Below are 12347 nucleotides of genomic sequence, written 5' to 3' on the forward strand. Positions count from 1 at the left end.
AATGCAAAGGATTACAAAAGAAGCCAAATATAATGAAATACAGTTTCCAGAATATTTTTAAAGACGTGTAGTGCAGTAATACATGCTTCTTTTTTTTTTTCTTTATTACTGTATTGACTATGAAGATCTAGTGTTGGGAATAATTCATTTCAAAGTTGTGATGAATATAAATACAATAATTGTAATGATAAGAAAATAGCTGTAGTGTTTGTTGGTGACAAAATGACTGCTAATTCTGTAATTTATTGCCTATATTAATGATTGAGGGTAATGGCTAAATTGCTGTTAGATAGTAAAACATGAAAGTGTAACTTTTTCCCCTAACCATTTTTGCAGATGCCCATTCATTCTATCAGGGTTAAGAATCCCTACTCTAGAGTGTGCATTTTTAAAATAATTATTTATTTTTAATTGATGGTTACAGTATTGGTTTGATTTCTGTCATACATCAGCATGAATTAACCATAGGTGTACATATGTCCCCTCCCTCTGGAGTGTGAATTTTTGATTAGAATCTTCTGTCACCTGATGAAGCCTGGAGTGTATATTTGTGATTAGGATACCGAATGTCAAGAAATTAAACTTAATTTAACGGATTAAAACTTAACACTCGCCTTTATTGCTATTTTTTCTTTTTAAAAATAATTAGTAGGGATAATGAGACTGTACAAATCACAAATGCAGTGTGTGAAAGTTCCCTAGGAGAGAGCTATGAAGTGCTATGGGACTATTCAGAAGTATTTTCAAATAAAGACAAAAGAATCTTAATAAAGACATCATGATAAGACAATCTAGACAGACATGAATGCAGTGTTAGGAAGAAGTTGAGGGGAGGCAGAGTGAAAGTTGCAAGTACTATAATTTATGAAGGTTGAAAAAGACATCACAGAAAAACATGATTAGGACTTTCTTCTGTCTGGCCCAGAAATAAAGACATTTCAGATACAAAGAATAGCATGATGGTTGGCATGGACAGTGGGAGAGCCTGGAAGGTTCTTCCACACATGAGTGACATAATTGTCCAGTCACGGCTTTAAGCACTTTATACATGCTATTTAATCCTCACAGCAGTCTTACTGTTATTTGCATTTTTTTGCGGATGGAGAAACAGGCATGGAGAGGTTAAGAATCTTGCTCAGAGTCAAAACTAGGCCTTGTCTGGCTCCACTGGACTCAAAATGACTCAGTGTGAGATTACACTGATGACTGTGGAGGGTAGATTAGGCGGGAATGTGAGGGGAGATTGGAAAATCAGGTCAGAGATTATTAAAATGATGCGGCAAGAGATGCTAAAGGTGGCCTGAACACTGAGTGTTGAGAACAGGTGAAAAGAGTTTTCGTCTTGGAAATCTGCGCATTGATGTTTTTCGAGTGAGAACACCCACAGAATAGGAGATGAAAGTCTAGTGTTTCCGAGTGGAGAGAAATTTCCCCAGCCAGTTTAAATATGTACTTGGCTGAATGAATGCTTGTGTTACCAGTTCTCTCCTGAGTGCAGAATATTCATTACTGGCAGGATTTTACTATAATCACCAGGTAGCATTTACAGTGAGCACCCCTGTAGCCACTTGCCTACCTAGGATCACCAGGGGAACAGTTTGCCAATATTAGGTTGTGTGGTGACTAAGCTTACAGGTGTAAAAGGTACCAACGCCTTGTCAGAGCAGAGGAAACGTTCAGAATCTGGCTTATTTGCTCACAGTTTGAGAAAACTCAGAGAAGTGGGAGGAAGAGCTTTAGGTCAAGCGCTGACTAACCATTCATTCAGGGACTGGAGTAGGGTTGTTTCATCTTTGAGGTGAAATACAGCAAACACCCCCTCAGTCCTGACTTTGCTAAGCCCTGCAAAAGAGGTTTCTGGCAGCTTAGTGAGTTTTCCCTTAAACAGATTCAAGAGGGCTCCAAAAATGTGAACTTCGATGGATAAATAACCAGGGTCCATAGTTCTCCACGTAATAGATCATCAGAGCTATATGAGAGTTTATAAAACATAACTAATCCACGGTCAGTGTTTACAGAGAGGTGGAGTCCGTTGGTTCCTGGACTCAAAGCTTTCCATTGGCCGAGTCCATATCCAGCTCCTCACTGATTGGACAGACGTTCCCTAGGCGCCTGTGGGCGGGCTTCCTTCACCCACACAATCCTTCTAGCCCTTGCTTCTTCACTTTTGCAGGCCCAGATATCTTTAACTTCAACTCCTTGATATTTCTGGTCAGAAATATCGTTGATTTGCTTTTATTCTGCCGTAAAGCAATGAGAATTTTCGGGTCATTCAATATGAAGTGTTAACATTTTCACCCTCATAGTCACTCAAATATGCTCTCTTCTACATTCCCACTTTTCATTTCCATGTTTTTATTTTTCACTTTCTTGTTGACAGACTAATGGTGTGATTTAAGCTAAGATTTCTTAATATAGAACTTCTGTTTAATTGTTAATTGCAGTTATCAAATTGTAGGTTTCCAGGCTGGAAAATAGAAACAATTCTTTTCTATTCTTAATACTCATCCCTAGGACAAGGCATTCCTTGGAAGGCAAAGTACTTTCAAACAGCCAAAGCAGGAAAATGGGATTTTTATTTTAAGATGCAGTGGCTAAATGCACAGATAAAATTTATGCCCTTTTCTCTCCTTACTGAATCTTTATTGAATAAGGTAGCTGAGCTCTACTTTAAAATGGAAGTATAGTGATGTCCAGTGTAGTGTTAGTTTTTGCTCTCCAGCAGAGTGGCTCAGTTATACATGTGTATACATTCTTTTTTATATTTGTTCCGTTATGGTTTATCCCTGCACATTGACTTACAGTTTCCCGTGCTGTACGGGAGGATCTTGTGCTTTATCCATTCTGTACCTGATAGTTTGCATTTACTAACCCCCAAATTCCCAGTCTGCCTCGCCTCCTCCCCTCCCCCTGGCAATCCCAAGTCTGTGTTCTGTGTCAGTGAACGTGTTCCTGCTTCATAGATAGATTCATCTGTGTCATTTTAGATTTCACATACAAGTGATATCATACAATATGTCTTTCTCTTTCTGACTTAGTTCATTTAGTCTGATAATCTCTATGTCCATCGATGTTTCTGCAAATGGCATTATTTCCTTCTTTATTAGGAGTCAGTAGCATTCCATTGTGTTTATGTATCCACTCAACTGTTGATTGACATTTGGGTTGTTTCCATGTCTTGGTTGTTTTGAATAGTGCTATGATCAGAAATCTGTGGATCAAATCATAGCTTCATGCTGTGAACATAGGAGTGCATGTATCTTTTTGAATTATAGTTTTGTCCGGATTTATGCCCAGGAGTGGAATTTCTGGATCATATGGCAGCTATTTTTAGTTTTCTGAGGAACCTCCATACTGTTTTCCGTTGTGGCTGTGCCAGCTTCCGTTCCCACCAGTAGTGTAGGAAGGTTCCCTTTTCTCCACATACTCTCCGGCATTTGTTATTTGTAGACTTTTTAGTGGTGTCCATTCTGACCAGTGTGAGATGGTGGTGGTTATTCAGTCGCCAAGTTGTGTCTGACTCTTCACGACTGCATCTCACCAGGCTTCTCTGTCCATCACCATCTCTTGGAGTTTGCTCAAGTTTCATGTCCTTTGCATCGGTGATGCCATCCAACTATCCTGTCCTCTGTCACCCTCTTCTCCTTCTGCCTTTAGTCTTTCCCAGCATCAGAGTCTTTTCAACAGTCAGCTCTTCACTTCAGGTGGCCAAAGTACTGGAGCTTCAGCTTCAGTCCTTCAGTGAATATTCAGGGTTGATTTCCTTTAGGCTTGACTGGTTTGATCTCCTTGCAGTCCAAGGAGTCTTCTCCAACACCACAGTTCAAAAGCATTGATTTTTTGGCGCCCAGCTTTCTTTATAGTCCAGCTCTCACAACCATCCATGAGTACGGGAAAGACCATATCCTTGACTATATATAGACCTTTGTCGGCAAAGTGATGTCTTTGCTTTTTAACACACTGTCTAGGTTTGTCATAGCTTTTCCTGCATTTCTCTAATAATTAGCAAATCGAGCATCTTCAGATTTTGGTATGGGGGGGCTCTCTAACCCCACATGTACCAAGGGATGACTGCACTCTTCTGTTTCATTAAATACATAGGAAAATCAGATCTTGATTTTAAAAGGTTAATGGACTTTTTTTCTCATTCTTATGTAATTATTAGAAGAAAGCTCAATATACCAATGTAATATACATGTTAACCCAAGGAACACCATTTCTTCATCATATTCCTTGTTTTGTAAATAATTTCTGGTTTTAGTTACACATTAAATTTTATTATTACAGATCAATTAATGAGAAGCAACATATTGATACATCTTTTATCTGTTTTAAATTACTAGATGTATATAATTTAAATACTTGTTTAATTACTTTCAGTAATCTATCTTACAAAATGTATTCTTTAATATACACCTCCTTGAAATGAATGTTAACACTTTTATTAGAATTTAAAAATGAAGTCAGGTTGTTTTGTATGGAAAATGTGTTTGACATACCTGATTAATTTGATAATAAGATAATCAAGATTTGATAAGATATGTAAGATACTGACTTAATAATTAAGTCACATTCTAGTTATAGTGCAAACTTTTCCATAAATTGAATCAGCTAAATGTGTAGCTTCAGTGTTTTTATGAAAATATATTGAAAGCACGTTGTAAGATGAAATAATTTTGCCAAATAGTATTCTTTTGTCCGAGGCATAATGAAGTTAACAAGATGTGATTTTTTTCAATCCTTTCTGAGTTTTAGAGGTTAAGTAAAGTTCCGATAAGTGAAACAATAGCAGGTGTGATTAACTTGAGAAGTTATGGTAGAGTCTTTGGCCTCTATCCAAGAAGCTGAGAAAAATGAATGCTTTATGACCTGGGTTACATTCTTTTTGCCAGTCAGGTAGTTTCTAGTTTTTGCTTTCAGGAGACCTAATTGATTCATTAGCTTATAGAGCCTTAAAAATAATGTTTGGTATTAGATCATTCTGTTTGTTTTTTTTTTTTTTTTTTGCTGTGTACCATGGCAGGAGTGTGAAGATTTGAGTGACGTTACTGTAACAAACCTCCCTCCAGTTCAGTTCTCTTACATATTTTAGCAAGATTTTTAGTGCTTCGCGTGTGTGCTCAGTCTCTTCCGACTCTGTGACCCCATGGACTGTGGCCCGCCAGGCTCCTCTGTCCCTGGGATTTCCCAGGCAAAAATGCAGGAGTGGGTTGCCATTTCCTACTCCAGGGGATCTTCCCACCCAGCAAGCACACCCGCATCTCTGGTTTTCTCCTGCGCTGGCAGGCAGCTCCTTTATCACTGGCGCCATCTGGGAAGCCCCTTCAGTGCCTTACTTCTGTACAGAAGAAAGCAGTACCATGAATGCTCAATGCCAGCTCATGTCAGTAGTAAGTTATAGTAACCGCATGGACTCGTTTCATTATAAGATGCTTTTCCATTACAGTTTTTACTTTATTGTGTTTATCAAAATTTGTGATGTATTTATTTTGCTCTAGTCAATTATGTGCTACTAATAATTGTATTGTTAGCTCAATGCAGAAGAAGAGTAACCTGAGAAATTTATAGATATTTTTGCAGAAAAGCATGATAGAGGGTTAACAAAAGACTTTACATTAGGATAAAATGTTTTGTGCAAACTATCAATAGAATGGAATTTAGAGACCGAGTGTTTCTTTTTCATTGCCTTCAAATTTTCAAGTCAGTTCAGATGTTGGATAGATGACTTCACATCACTGGGTGACTTGATGGGAAAGAAGTAAAGGTATGAAATTTTTGGCTATTAAAGAAAAGAGTTTTTTTCATTTAAAAAACAGTGGATTGTATCAACAATAAAATATCATTATTTAAATTTATATAAATTTATGGTACTTGGATTCCAGTGGATAAATTTAAGAAATTCTATTTAAAAATATAAAAATTCAGGAATTCTTTGCAACTATTTAAACCCATTTTTGAATAACTTTATATGACAACTTAAATGTATGAGGAGGTTTTTTGGGGGGTACATGATCAAAGAAATTTTTGAAGACTATTCCAGGTATGTACATACCTAGATTTATTAGTCTTAGACATATGTTCATTGACTCCCTGAAGAAGATTTTAGCTTAAGATGTACAAGCTTTTTACCTCTTCTCCTACTGTTCGATTTTTATATTTAATTTCTTCTACCATCATTTCAGGCTGCCTGGCTAGCTCAATAGGTAGAGCATGGGACTCTTAATCCCAGGGTCATGGGTTCAAGCCCCACCTTCGGCGGTTGCCCAAAGAATCTGCCTGCAATGCAGGAGACCTGGGTTCAGTCCTTGGGTCGGGAGGATCCCCTGGAGAAGGAAATGGCTATTTCCTTCAGTATTTCAGGAAATACTTCAGGGGTGAAGTATTTCCTTTACTCCAATATTCTTGCCTGGCAAATTGCATAGACAGAAGAGCCTGGTACAATCCATGGGGTTGCAAAGAGTTAGTCACAACTGAGTGACTAACACTTTCACCTTTCATAGTCATCTCTGTGGTGTTTTTACAGAATATATTGTACTTTGAACATCGTCTCTTCATTCCTTCTTTACCAAGATGAGATCCTGCCCTTCCCCCTTTCTCTGTCCTCTTATAGCCCACTTGCTTTATTCATAAGTTGACATTATTATATACATATATATGTGTGTATCCATCCATCCTTCCATCCATCTACTCTTTCACTGGCTTCTCTGCCCATCCGTCCATCTGTCTATCCCTCTGTCTCAGTGCTAGACCAAATGGTGTGTTAGATTTCCTGTCTTTCCCTGGGATTGTTATCAGAACTGGTTCATAGGCTATTTGATGGGGTTGTTCTAGCATAAAGTTAAAATAAATTTCTCTTTTTCTTAAATTCAGTCAATTGCATCAGATTGTACCACATTTTAAACCATGACTCACTTGAGTAAGCTTTTTATTTTTCCTGTGGTTTTGTTTACTTTTTAACTGTGTCTTTGGTGATTTAGTCGCTAAGTTGTGTCCAATTCTTGGCGATCCCATGGACTATAGCCTGCCAGGCTCCTCTGTCCATGGAGTGAGTTGCCATTTCCTTCTCCAGGGGATCTTCTGACCTAGGGATCAAACTCAAGTCTCCTGTGTTGCAGGTGGATTCTTTTGCCCGTTAGCCACCAGGGAAGCCCCAATTCTGTCTTCAGCATATTCTTAAATTTTTCTCTTTCAGATCCTTAGCTATACAATTTTATTATTTCCCTCCAAAGATCTTTGTCTCTGAGCCTTCTGTCTTATGGTTACTCCCTAGATAACTGTTACCTGAAATTCAGTGGGGAAGAATTAACATTTTCTGGCTCTTTTACATTTCTGGATCATGGTTTCTTAAGGAAACTGGTAGTTTAGAGTCTAATGTGTAACAATAAAGGAAGGACAAAACCCTGACAGGGAATATGCATAGGAAAAGTAGTATCTGGAGAGGCTTTGAAAAGTGAAAGTGAAGTTGCTCAGTCACGTCCAACTCCTTGCAACACTGAACTGTAGCCCACCAGGCTCCTCCATCCATGGGATTTTCCAGGCAAGAGTACTGGAGTGGGTTGCCTTTTCCTTCCCCAGGGTATCTTCCTGACCCAGGGATTGAACTCAGATCTCCTGCATTGCAGATAGGCTCTTTACCATCTGAGCCACCAGGGAATCCCTGGTGAGGGATTATTTATCAGGAGAGATTTTATTTTATGTAGGACATAGTGATGGTTAACCTAACTCCTAGTCTGTCATTTCAGTAGACATTCACTGGATGCCTACAGTCTGGAAGGGCTAAGTATAAGCGCTGAGGTGTGAAGGTGAAGGAGCTGGGGTGGGGGCCGGGATGGAGGCCTCCGGCTCCTGGTGTCCCTGTAAGCAGTTGGTATAGTGTAGTGTCTGTCACAAGGAAGCATATTCAAGGAGTTCTGGGAACCTTGTGTTTTCACCTTTAATTGCTGTAATTCTCTTATGCCTTCCGATAAGCATGATATAACTGTGGCCATAGTGTCCCAAGACACAGGGGCGTTTTAGATAGGAAACAGGTTTATGAACATCAATGGGGATCCAGTTGTTACCCATAAGAGAGAAGGAGCAGGAAGAGATGATATTAAAAAATGCCACCAACTGCAATGTTGTGAAGTAATTAGCCTCCAACTAATAAAAATAAATGAAAAAAAAAATGCCACCAAACTTAACCATTTATTTTTAATGAACAATAGATTCGAATAATATAGCAAAGTACAATGAACCATCTTGGGAGGATGTGTCTTGACAGCCCTCCGCCCTGGAAAAAAAAAAATCATACTATTGCAAGTGAATTTTTGACTAATGGAAGATCTTAAAACTAGGCACCCTTAGTGCCTTATCGCCTCTGGACCAGCTCTTACTCTGGAATTTTTTCCAAACTAGTTCACCCAGGAGAAGAATAAGACCTTTGCACCATCTTGCCTCCGTAGCCAAAAGGCATTCATCATCTCCTACTTTTGAAATCTCTCTGTTGAGATTTTAGGAAATCCATACACAATATCCCCTCTTCACTTGGTACTTATTCTGTGCCAGGTCCTGTTCTAATCCCCATCGCGATCCCTGACGTCGGTTCTCTTATTGTCTGCGTTTTACAGATAAGGGAAGCTGGAGCACAGACAGGTTAGCTGTTTCTCAGGTCACACAGTAAACGCTGCAGTTGGGATTCAAAATCAAGCAATTTGATTCCCGAGCCCAGTCTCTTTACCACTGTAAACTATGAAAGGTATGAAGAAATACTGACTTAAACTTGTAGAATGCTTAAAAAATTTTTGGCAGTTCCAGCAGTTTTACACAAGCAAATTTCTTAAGCAAGTCTCTTTTTCACCTCTCTGGGAAATGGAAATACCAGTTAATGTTTGGCTGTATTGTCTGGTATTGCTGACACACCTGTGTTTGTAGGTGAGTGTACAGAACTAATATGCAAGTATTCCTCTTGTACACAGTACCTGTTACCTATGTTGTGTGCAGATTGAATTTTAAACTTCAGTTCATGTCCTCATTTACTATTTTATTTCCAAGAGTCTAAATTTGCATTCAAAAGCTTCCAGTGCTTTTTTCTTTGTCCTTCAAGCTAATGTGTTCTAAGATTGCCGCTTCTTTTTTTTTTTTTTGACAGGAAATAGCATTTATTGGTGAGCGTGATTAAGGAGGGAACAGAGCTGATGCTCATGAGTGCAGGGCCCGCCATTTGTCCAGGGGACCACGATTAGGGATGTATTTGACCCCACAGCCGTCCGGGATGAGTCGCTTTTCTGCCACCATGTTCTCAAATTCATCTGCATTGAACTTGGTAAATCCCCACTTCTTGGAGATGTGGATCTTCTGACGGCCAGGGAACTTGAACTTGGCCCGGCGGAGGGCTTCAATCACATGCTCCTTGTTCTGCAGCTTGGTGCGGATGGACGCTTCTTTCTTTAAGACAGTTTAGTTTAGGGACTTCCCTGCTGGCCCAGTGGTTAAGACTCTGAGCTCCCAATGCAGGGGGCCCAGGTTCGATCCCTGGTCAGGGAACTAGATCCCACATGCTGCAACTAAGACCTGGTGCAGCCAAATAAATGAATTAAAAAAAAAAAAAAAAAGACAGTTTAGTTTAGTTAAGAATACCTGAATTCTGAAGCCATACTGCTCCTTAAGAGTTAGCTGGTTGTATCTTGGAATATGAGAGAACCAAAGGATGGCGATGTTTTCTTTTCTAAACCGTTTCCCCATGTTGTGTGTCATCCTTCTGCCCCACTCTGTGTTGGACAAAAAGTGATGGGTTTTGCCTGTTTGTTAGGTAGGCTGGACAAGTCTTCTCCACCTGCACCCCCTTGCAAATGTACAACTCAGTCTCCTGGGACTACAACATATTTCCTTAAGGTTTCTTTGCCTAGTCAGGAAACCAGACTTCATGAAGGAGAGAAGAACAGAAACAAAGTCTTGAAAAAATAATGCAGAGAAGGTTGGGCCATGAAAGAAGACTCAGTATTGCTCTCACATGACCTACATGTTTTTGATTGTGTCACTTCAGCAGAGTATTGCTTCTGCCTTGGTTTGAATCTTTAATATTTAATTGTTGACTTGAGCAAGCAGCTTAATCTTGCTGAGCCTCAGTTGCCTCACTTGTAAAATGAGGATAATAGAATCTATTCTTTAGGGTTGTTGTGGAGATTAAAGAAAATAACACATGGAATGCAGTGTGGACCTGATAAGAGCACAAACCTGTATTGAATCTAGATCTGAACCCTCATCTGTCTAGTTCCCAAGCCACGTTCTTTCCATACCACATAGGGTATTGCATGGTGGCCTGAAGCAGATTATGTAGGTGATTGCCTGGTTTCTGAAGTAGCAGAGAGGTTTGATGAGGTTAAGTGACCACTGGGCTCACAAAACTAAAGCAGGGCAGAATGAAAACTGAATGAAGGGTTTGTAATTGCTAGTGTAAAGTACTTTTCCCTACAGCGTCATGCCATGGAGACAGTGTCTTTGATATCTACTGATCTGTTATCTTATCAACTATATTGCAAGCTTCTTAGGGATTTCAGCTCTGATGTCCTTGGTGCCATCCGATTATAGGCCTGAAATAGTTAGACGCTCAAGGCTTAATGCAGTAAGAATGACTTGGGTATATTGACTCCATTGTATGTTTTGAATCATTCAGTATGGACATTAGCAATTAAATAAAATTTACTAAAATTTTTACATACTGAGCTTGATCCAAAAAAGATTGACCTAAATTTCAGATGGGCAGTTTTGCACATGTGGATCATAAAACAAATAGTAAATATGAAGTTAAATTGATGCTGACCATATGACCAAGCAGTTTTAGGTGTCCAAGAGAGAGAAAAATTAATGTCTCCACAAAAACTATGAAGAAAATCAAAAGTGGTTAAAGAGGTAAAAGCAGTGAACAAAGTAATAGAAATGGTCCAGAGGAATAAGCATGAATGAAAAGGAAACAGTGTGTATTTGACCAGGAGTTGGTCAGTTCTTAGACTATATAATGTGAAATATAAACACATGTTAAGACTCTTAACCTCTTTGGTCATTATGGACATACAAATTAATATCAGCAAGATGCCACGTCAATCCACTTGAATGGCTGTAAATGTAAAGCAGACACTGCTAAAAGATGGTGAAGGTGGGGCACCTGTGACTCTGACTTGGTGCTGGTGGGCATGTAACCTGGCACACACATTTAGGAAAACGGTTTGATTGTTTCCTGTAAAGATAGATATACACTTACCCTATGATGCAGCAGTTCTTTGGTTAGGTTATCTATACTTGCGTAGATTTATAGAAATAAAAATAAACGTCTGTACAAAGATTTGTTCTTGATTGTTCATAGCAGCTTTGTTCATCATAGCCCCAAACTGGAAACACTCTAAAATTCCTGTCAGCTACCAGGAATAAAACGGAACAGGGAACTGATAACAAGATGATGAACCTCACAACATGCCTGAATTTGGGAATTCCCAGGTGGTCCGGTGGTTAGGACTTTGCTTCCACTGCAGGGGCACAGGTTCAGTCCTGGGTCGGGGAACTAAAATGCTGCATAGCGCCACCAACAAACAAATGAACAAAGTCATGCCTGAGTGATGGACACCAGATGCAAAAGACCACATATTGTATAATTTCATTTATATGAAATGTTCACAGAAGAATGACTGAAAGCACATATAATTGTTAAGTGGTTGCTTAGGGCTGGGAGAAGGACCTGGGACTGAGTACAGTCAGGCTTGAGGAAACTTTCCTGAGTGACAGAATTGTTCTTAAACTAGGTTGGGGTGGGGGGTGCACAACCCTGTACATTTCCTAAAAGTCAGTGAATCATTCCCTTAGAATGGGTGACTTTATGGTATATAAATTATGATGTCAATAAAACTGTTAAAACTACATAGATATGTAGAATATATTAGGTAATTTATATCTTAAAAACTGTTGCATTTTTAAAAGACATCAGAATTGGTAACTCTTAAGAAAATGCCCAGGTTTAACTGAACTCTCCCTTCTCTGCGATTTATTAGTACTTAACTCCTCATCCAATCTTCCTTTAGCCGCCAGTGTAGAGCCAATTTTTCCTTGTTAACCAGTTAGCTAGTTCAAGAAACCTGGGTTACTGTGTTGATGCATGCGGTTTAAGGAGTTCTTGCTGTCTAATGTAGGGGTTTCCGGCTTTTGCTGGTCCAGGCATATTTGGTTCCTCAAAATATCTATGTCTACAGCTTATTTTCTTGAGCTGTGCTATGCAACATGTGGGATCATAGTTTCCCAACCAGGGGTCGAACCCCACACCCCTGCATTGGAAGCACAGTCTTAACCACTGGACCACCAGGGAAGGCCCACACAGCTTCCTC

General features: G+C 39.3%; 1 protein-coding gene and 1 non-coding gene across 3 annotated transcripts in view; both read left to right on the forward strand.

Moving 5' to 3' along the window:
- The window catches only part of KIF13B (kinesin family member 13B), a 204145-nt gene that overhangs the window by 41689 nt on the left and 150109 nt on the right, over positions 1-12347 (forward strand). The gene's annotated exons all lie outside the window — the stretch shown is intronic.
- TRNAK-CUU lies at positions 6186-6258 on the forward strand. Its single transcript has one exon. It is a non-coding gene; the product is annotated as a tRNA-Lys (tRNA).

The sequence above is a fragment of the Cervus elaphus genome, chromosome 29, assembly GCF_910594005.1.
Source record: "Cervus elaphus chromosome 29, mCerEla1.1, whole genome shotgun sequence".
Lineage (NCBI taxonomy): Eukaryota > Metazoa > Chordata > Mammalia > Artiodactyla > Cervidae > Cervus > Cervus elaphus.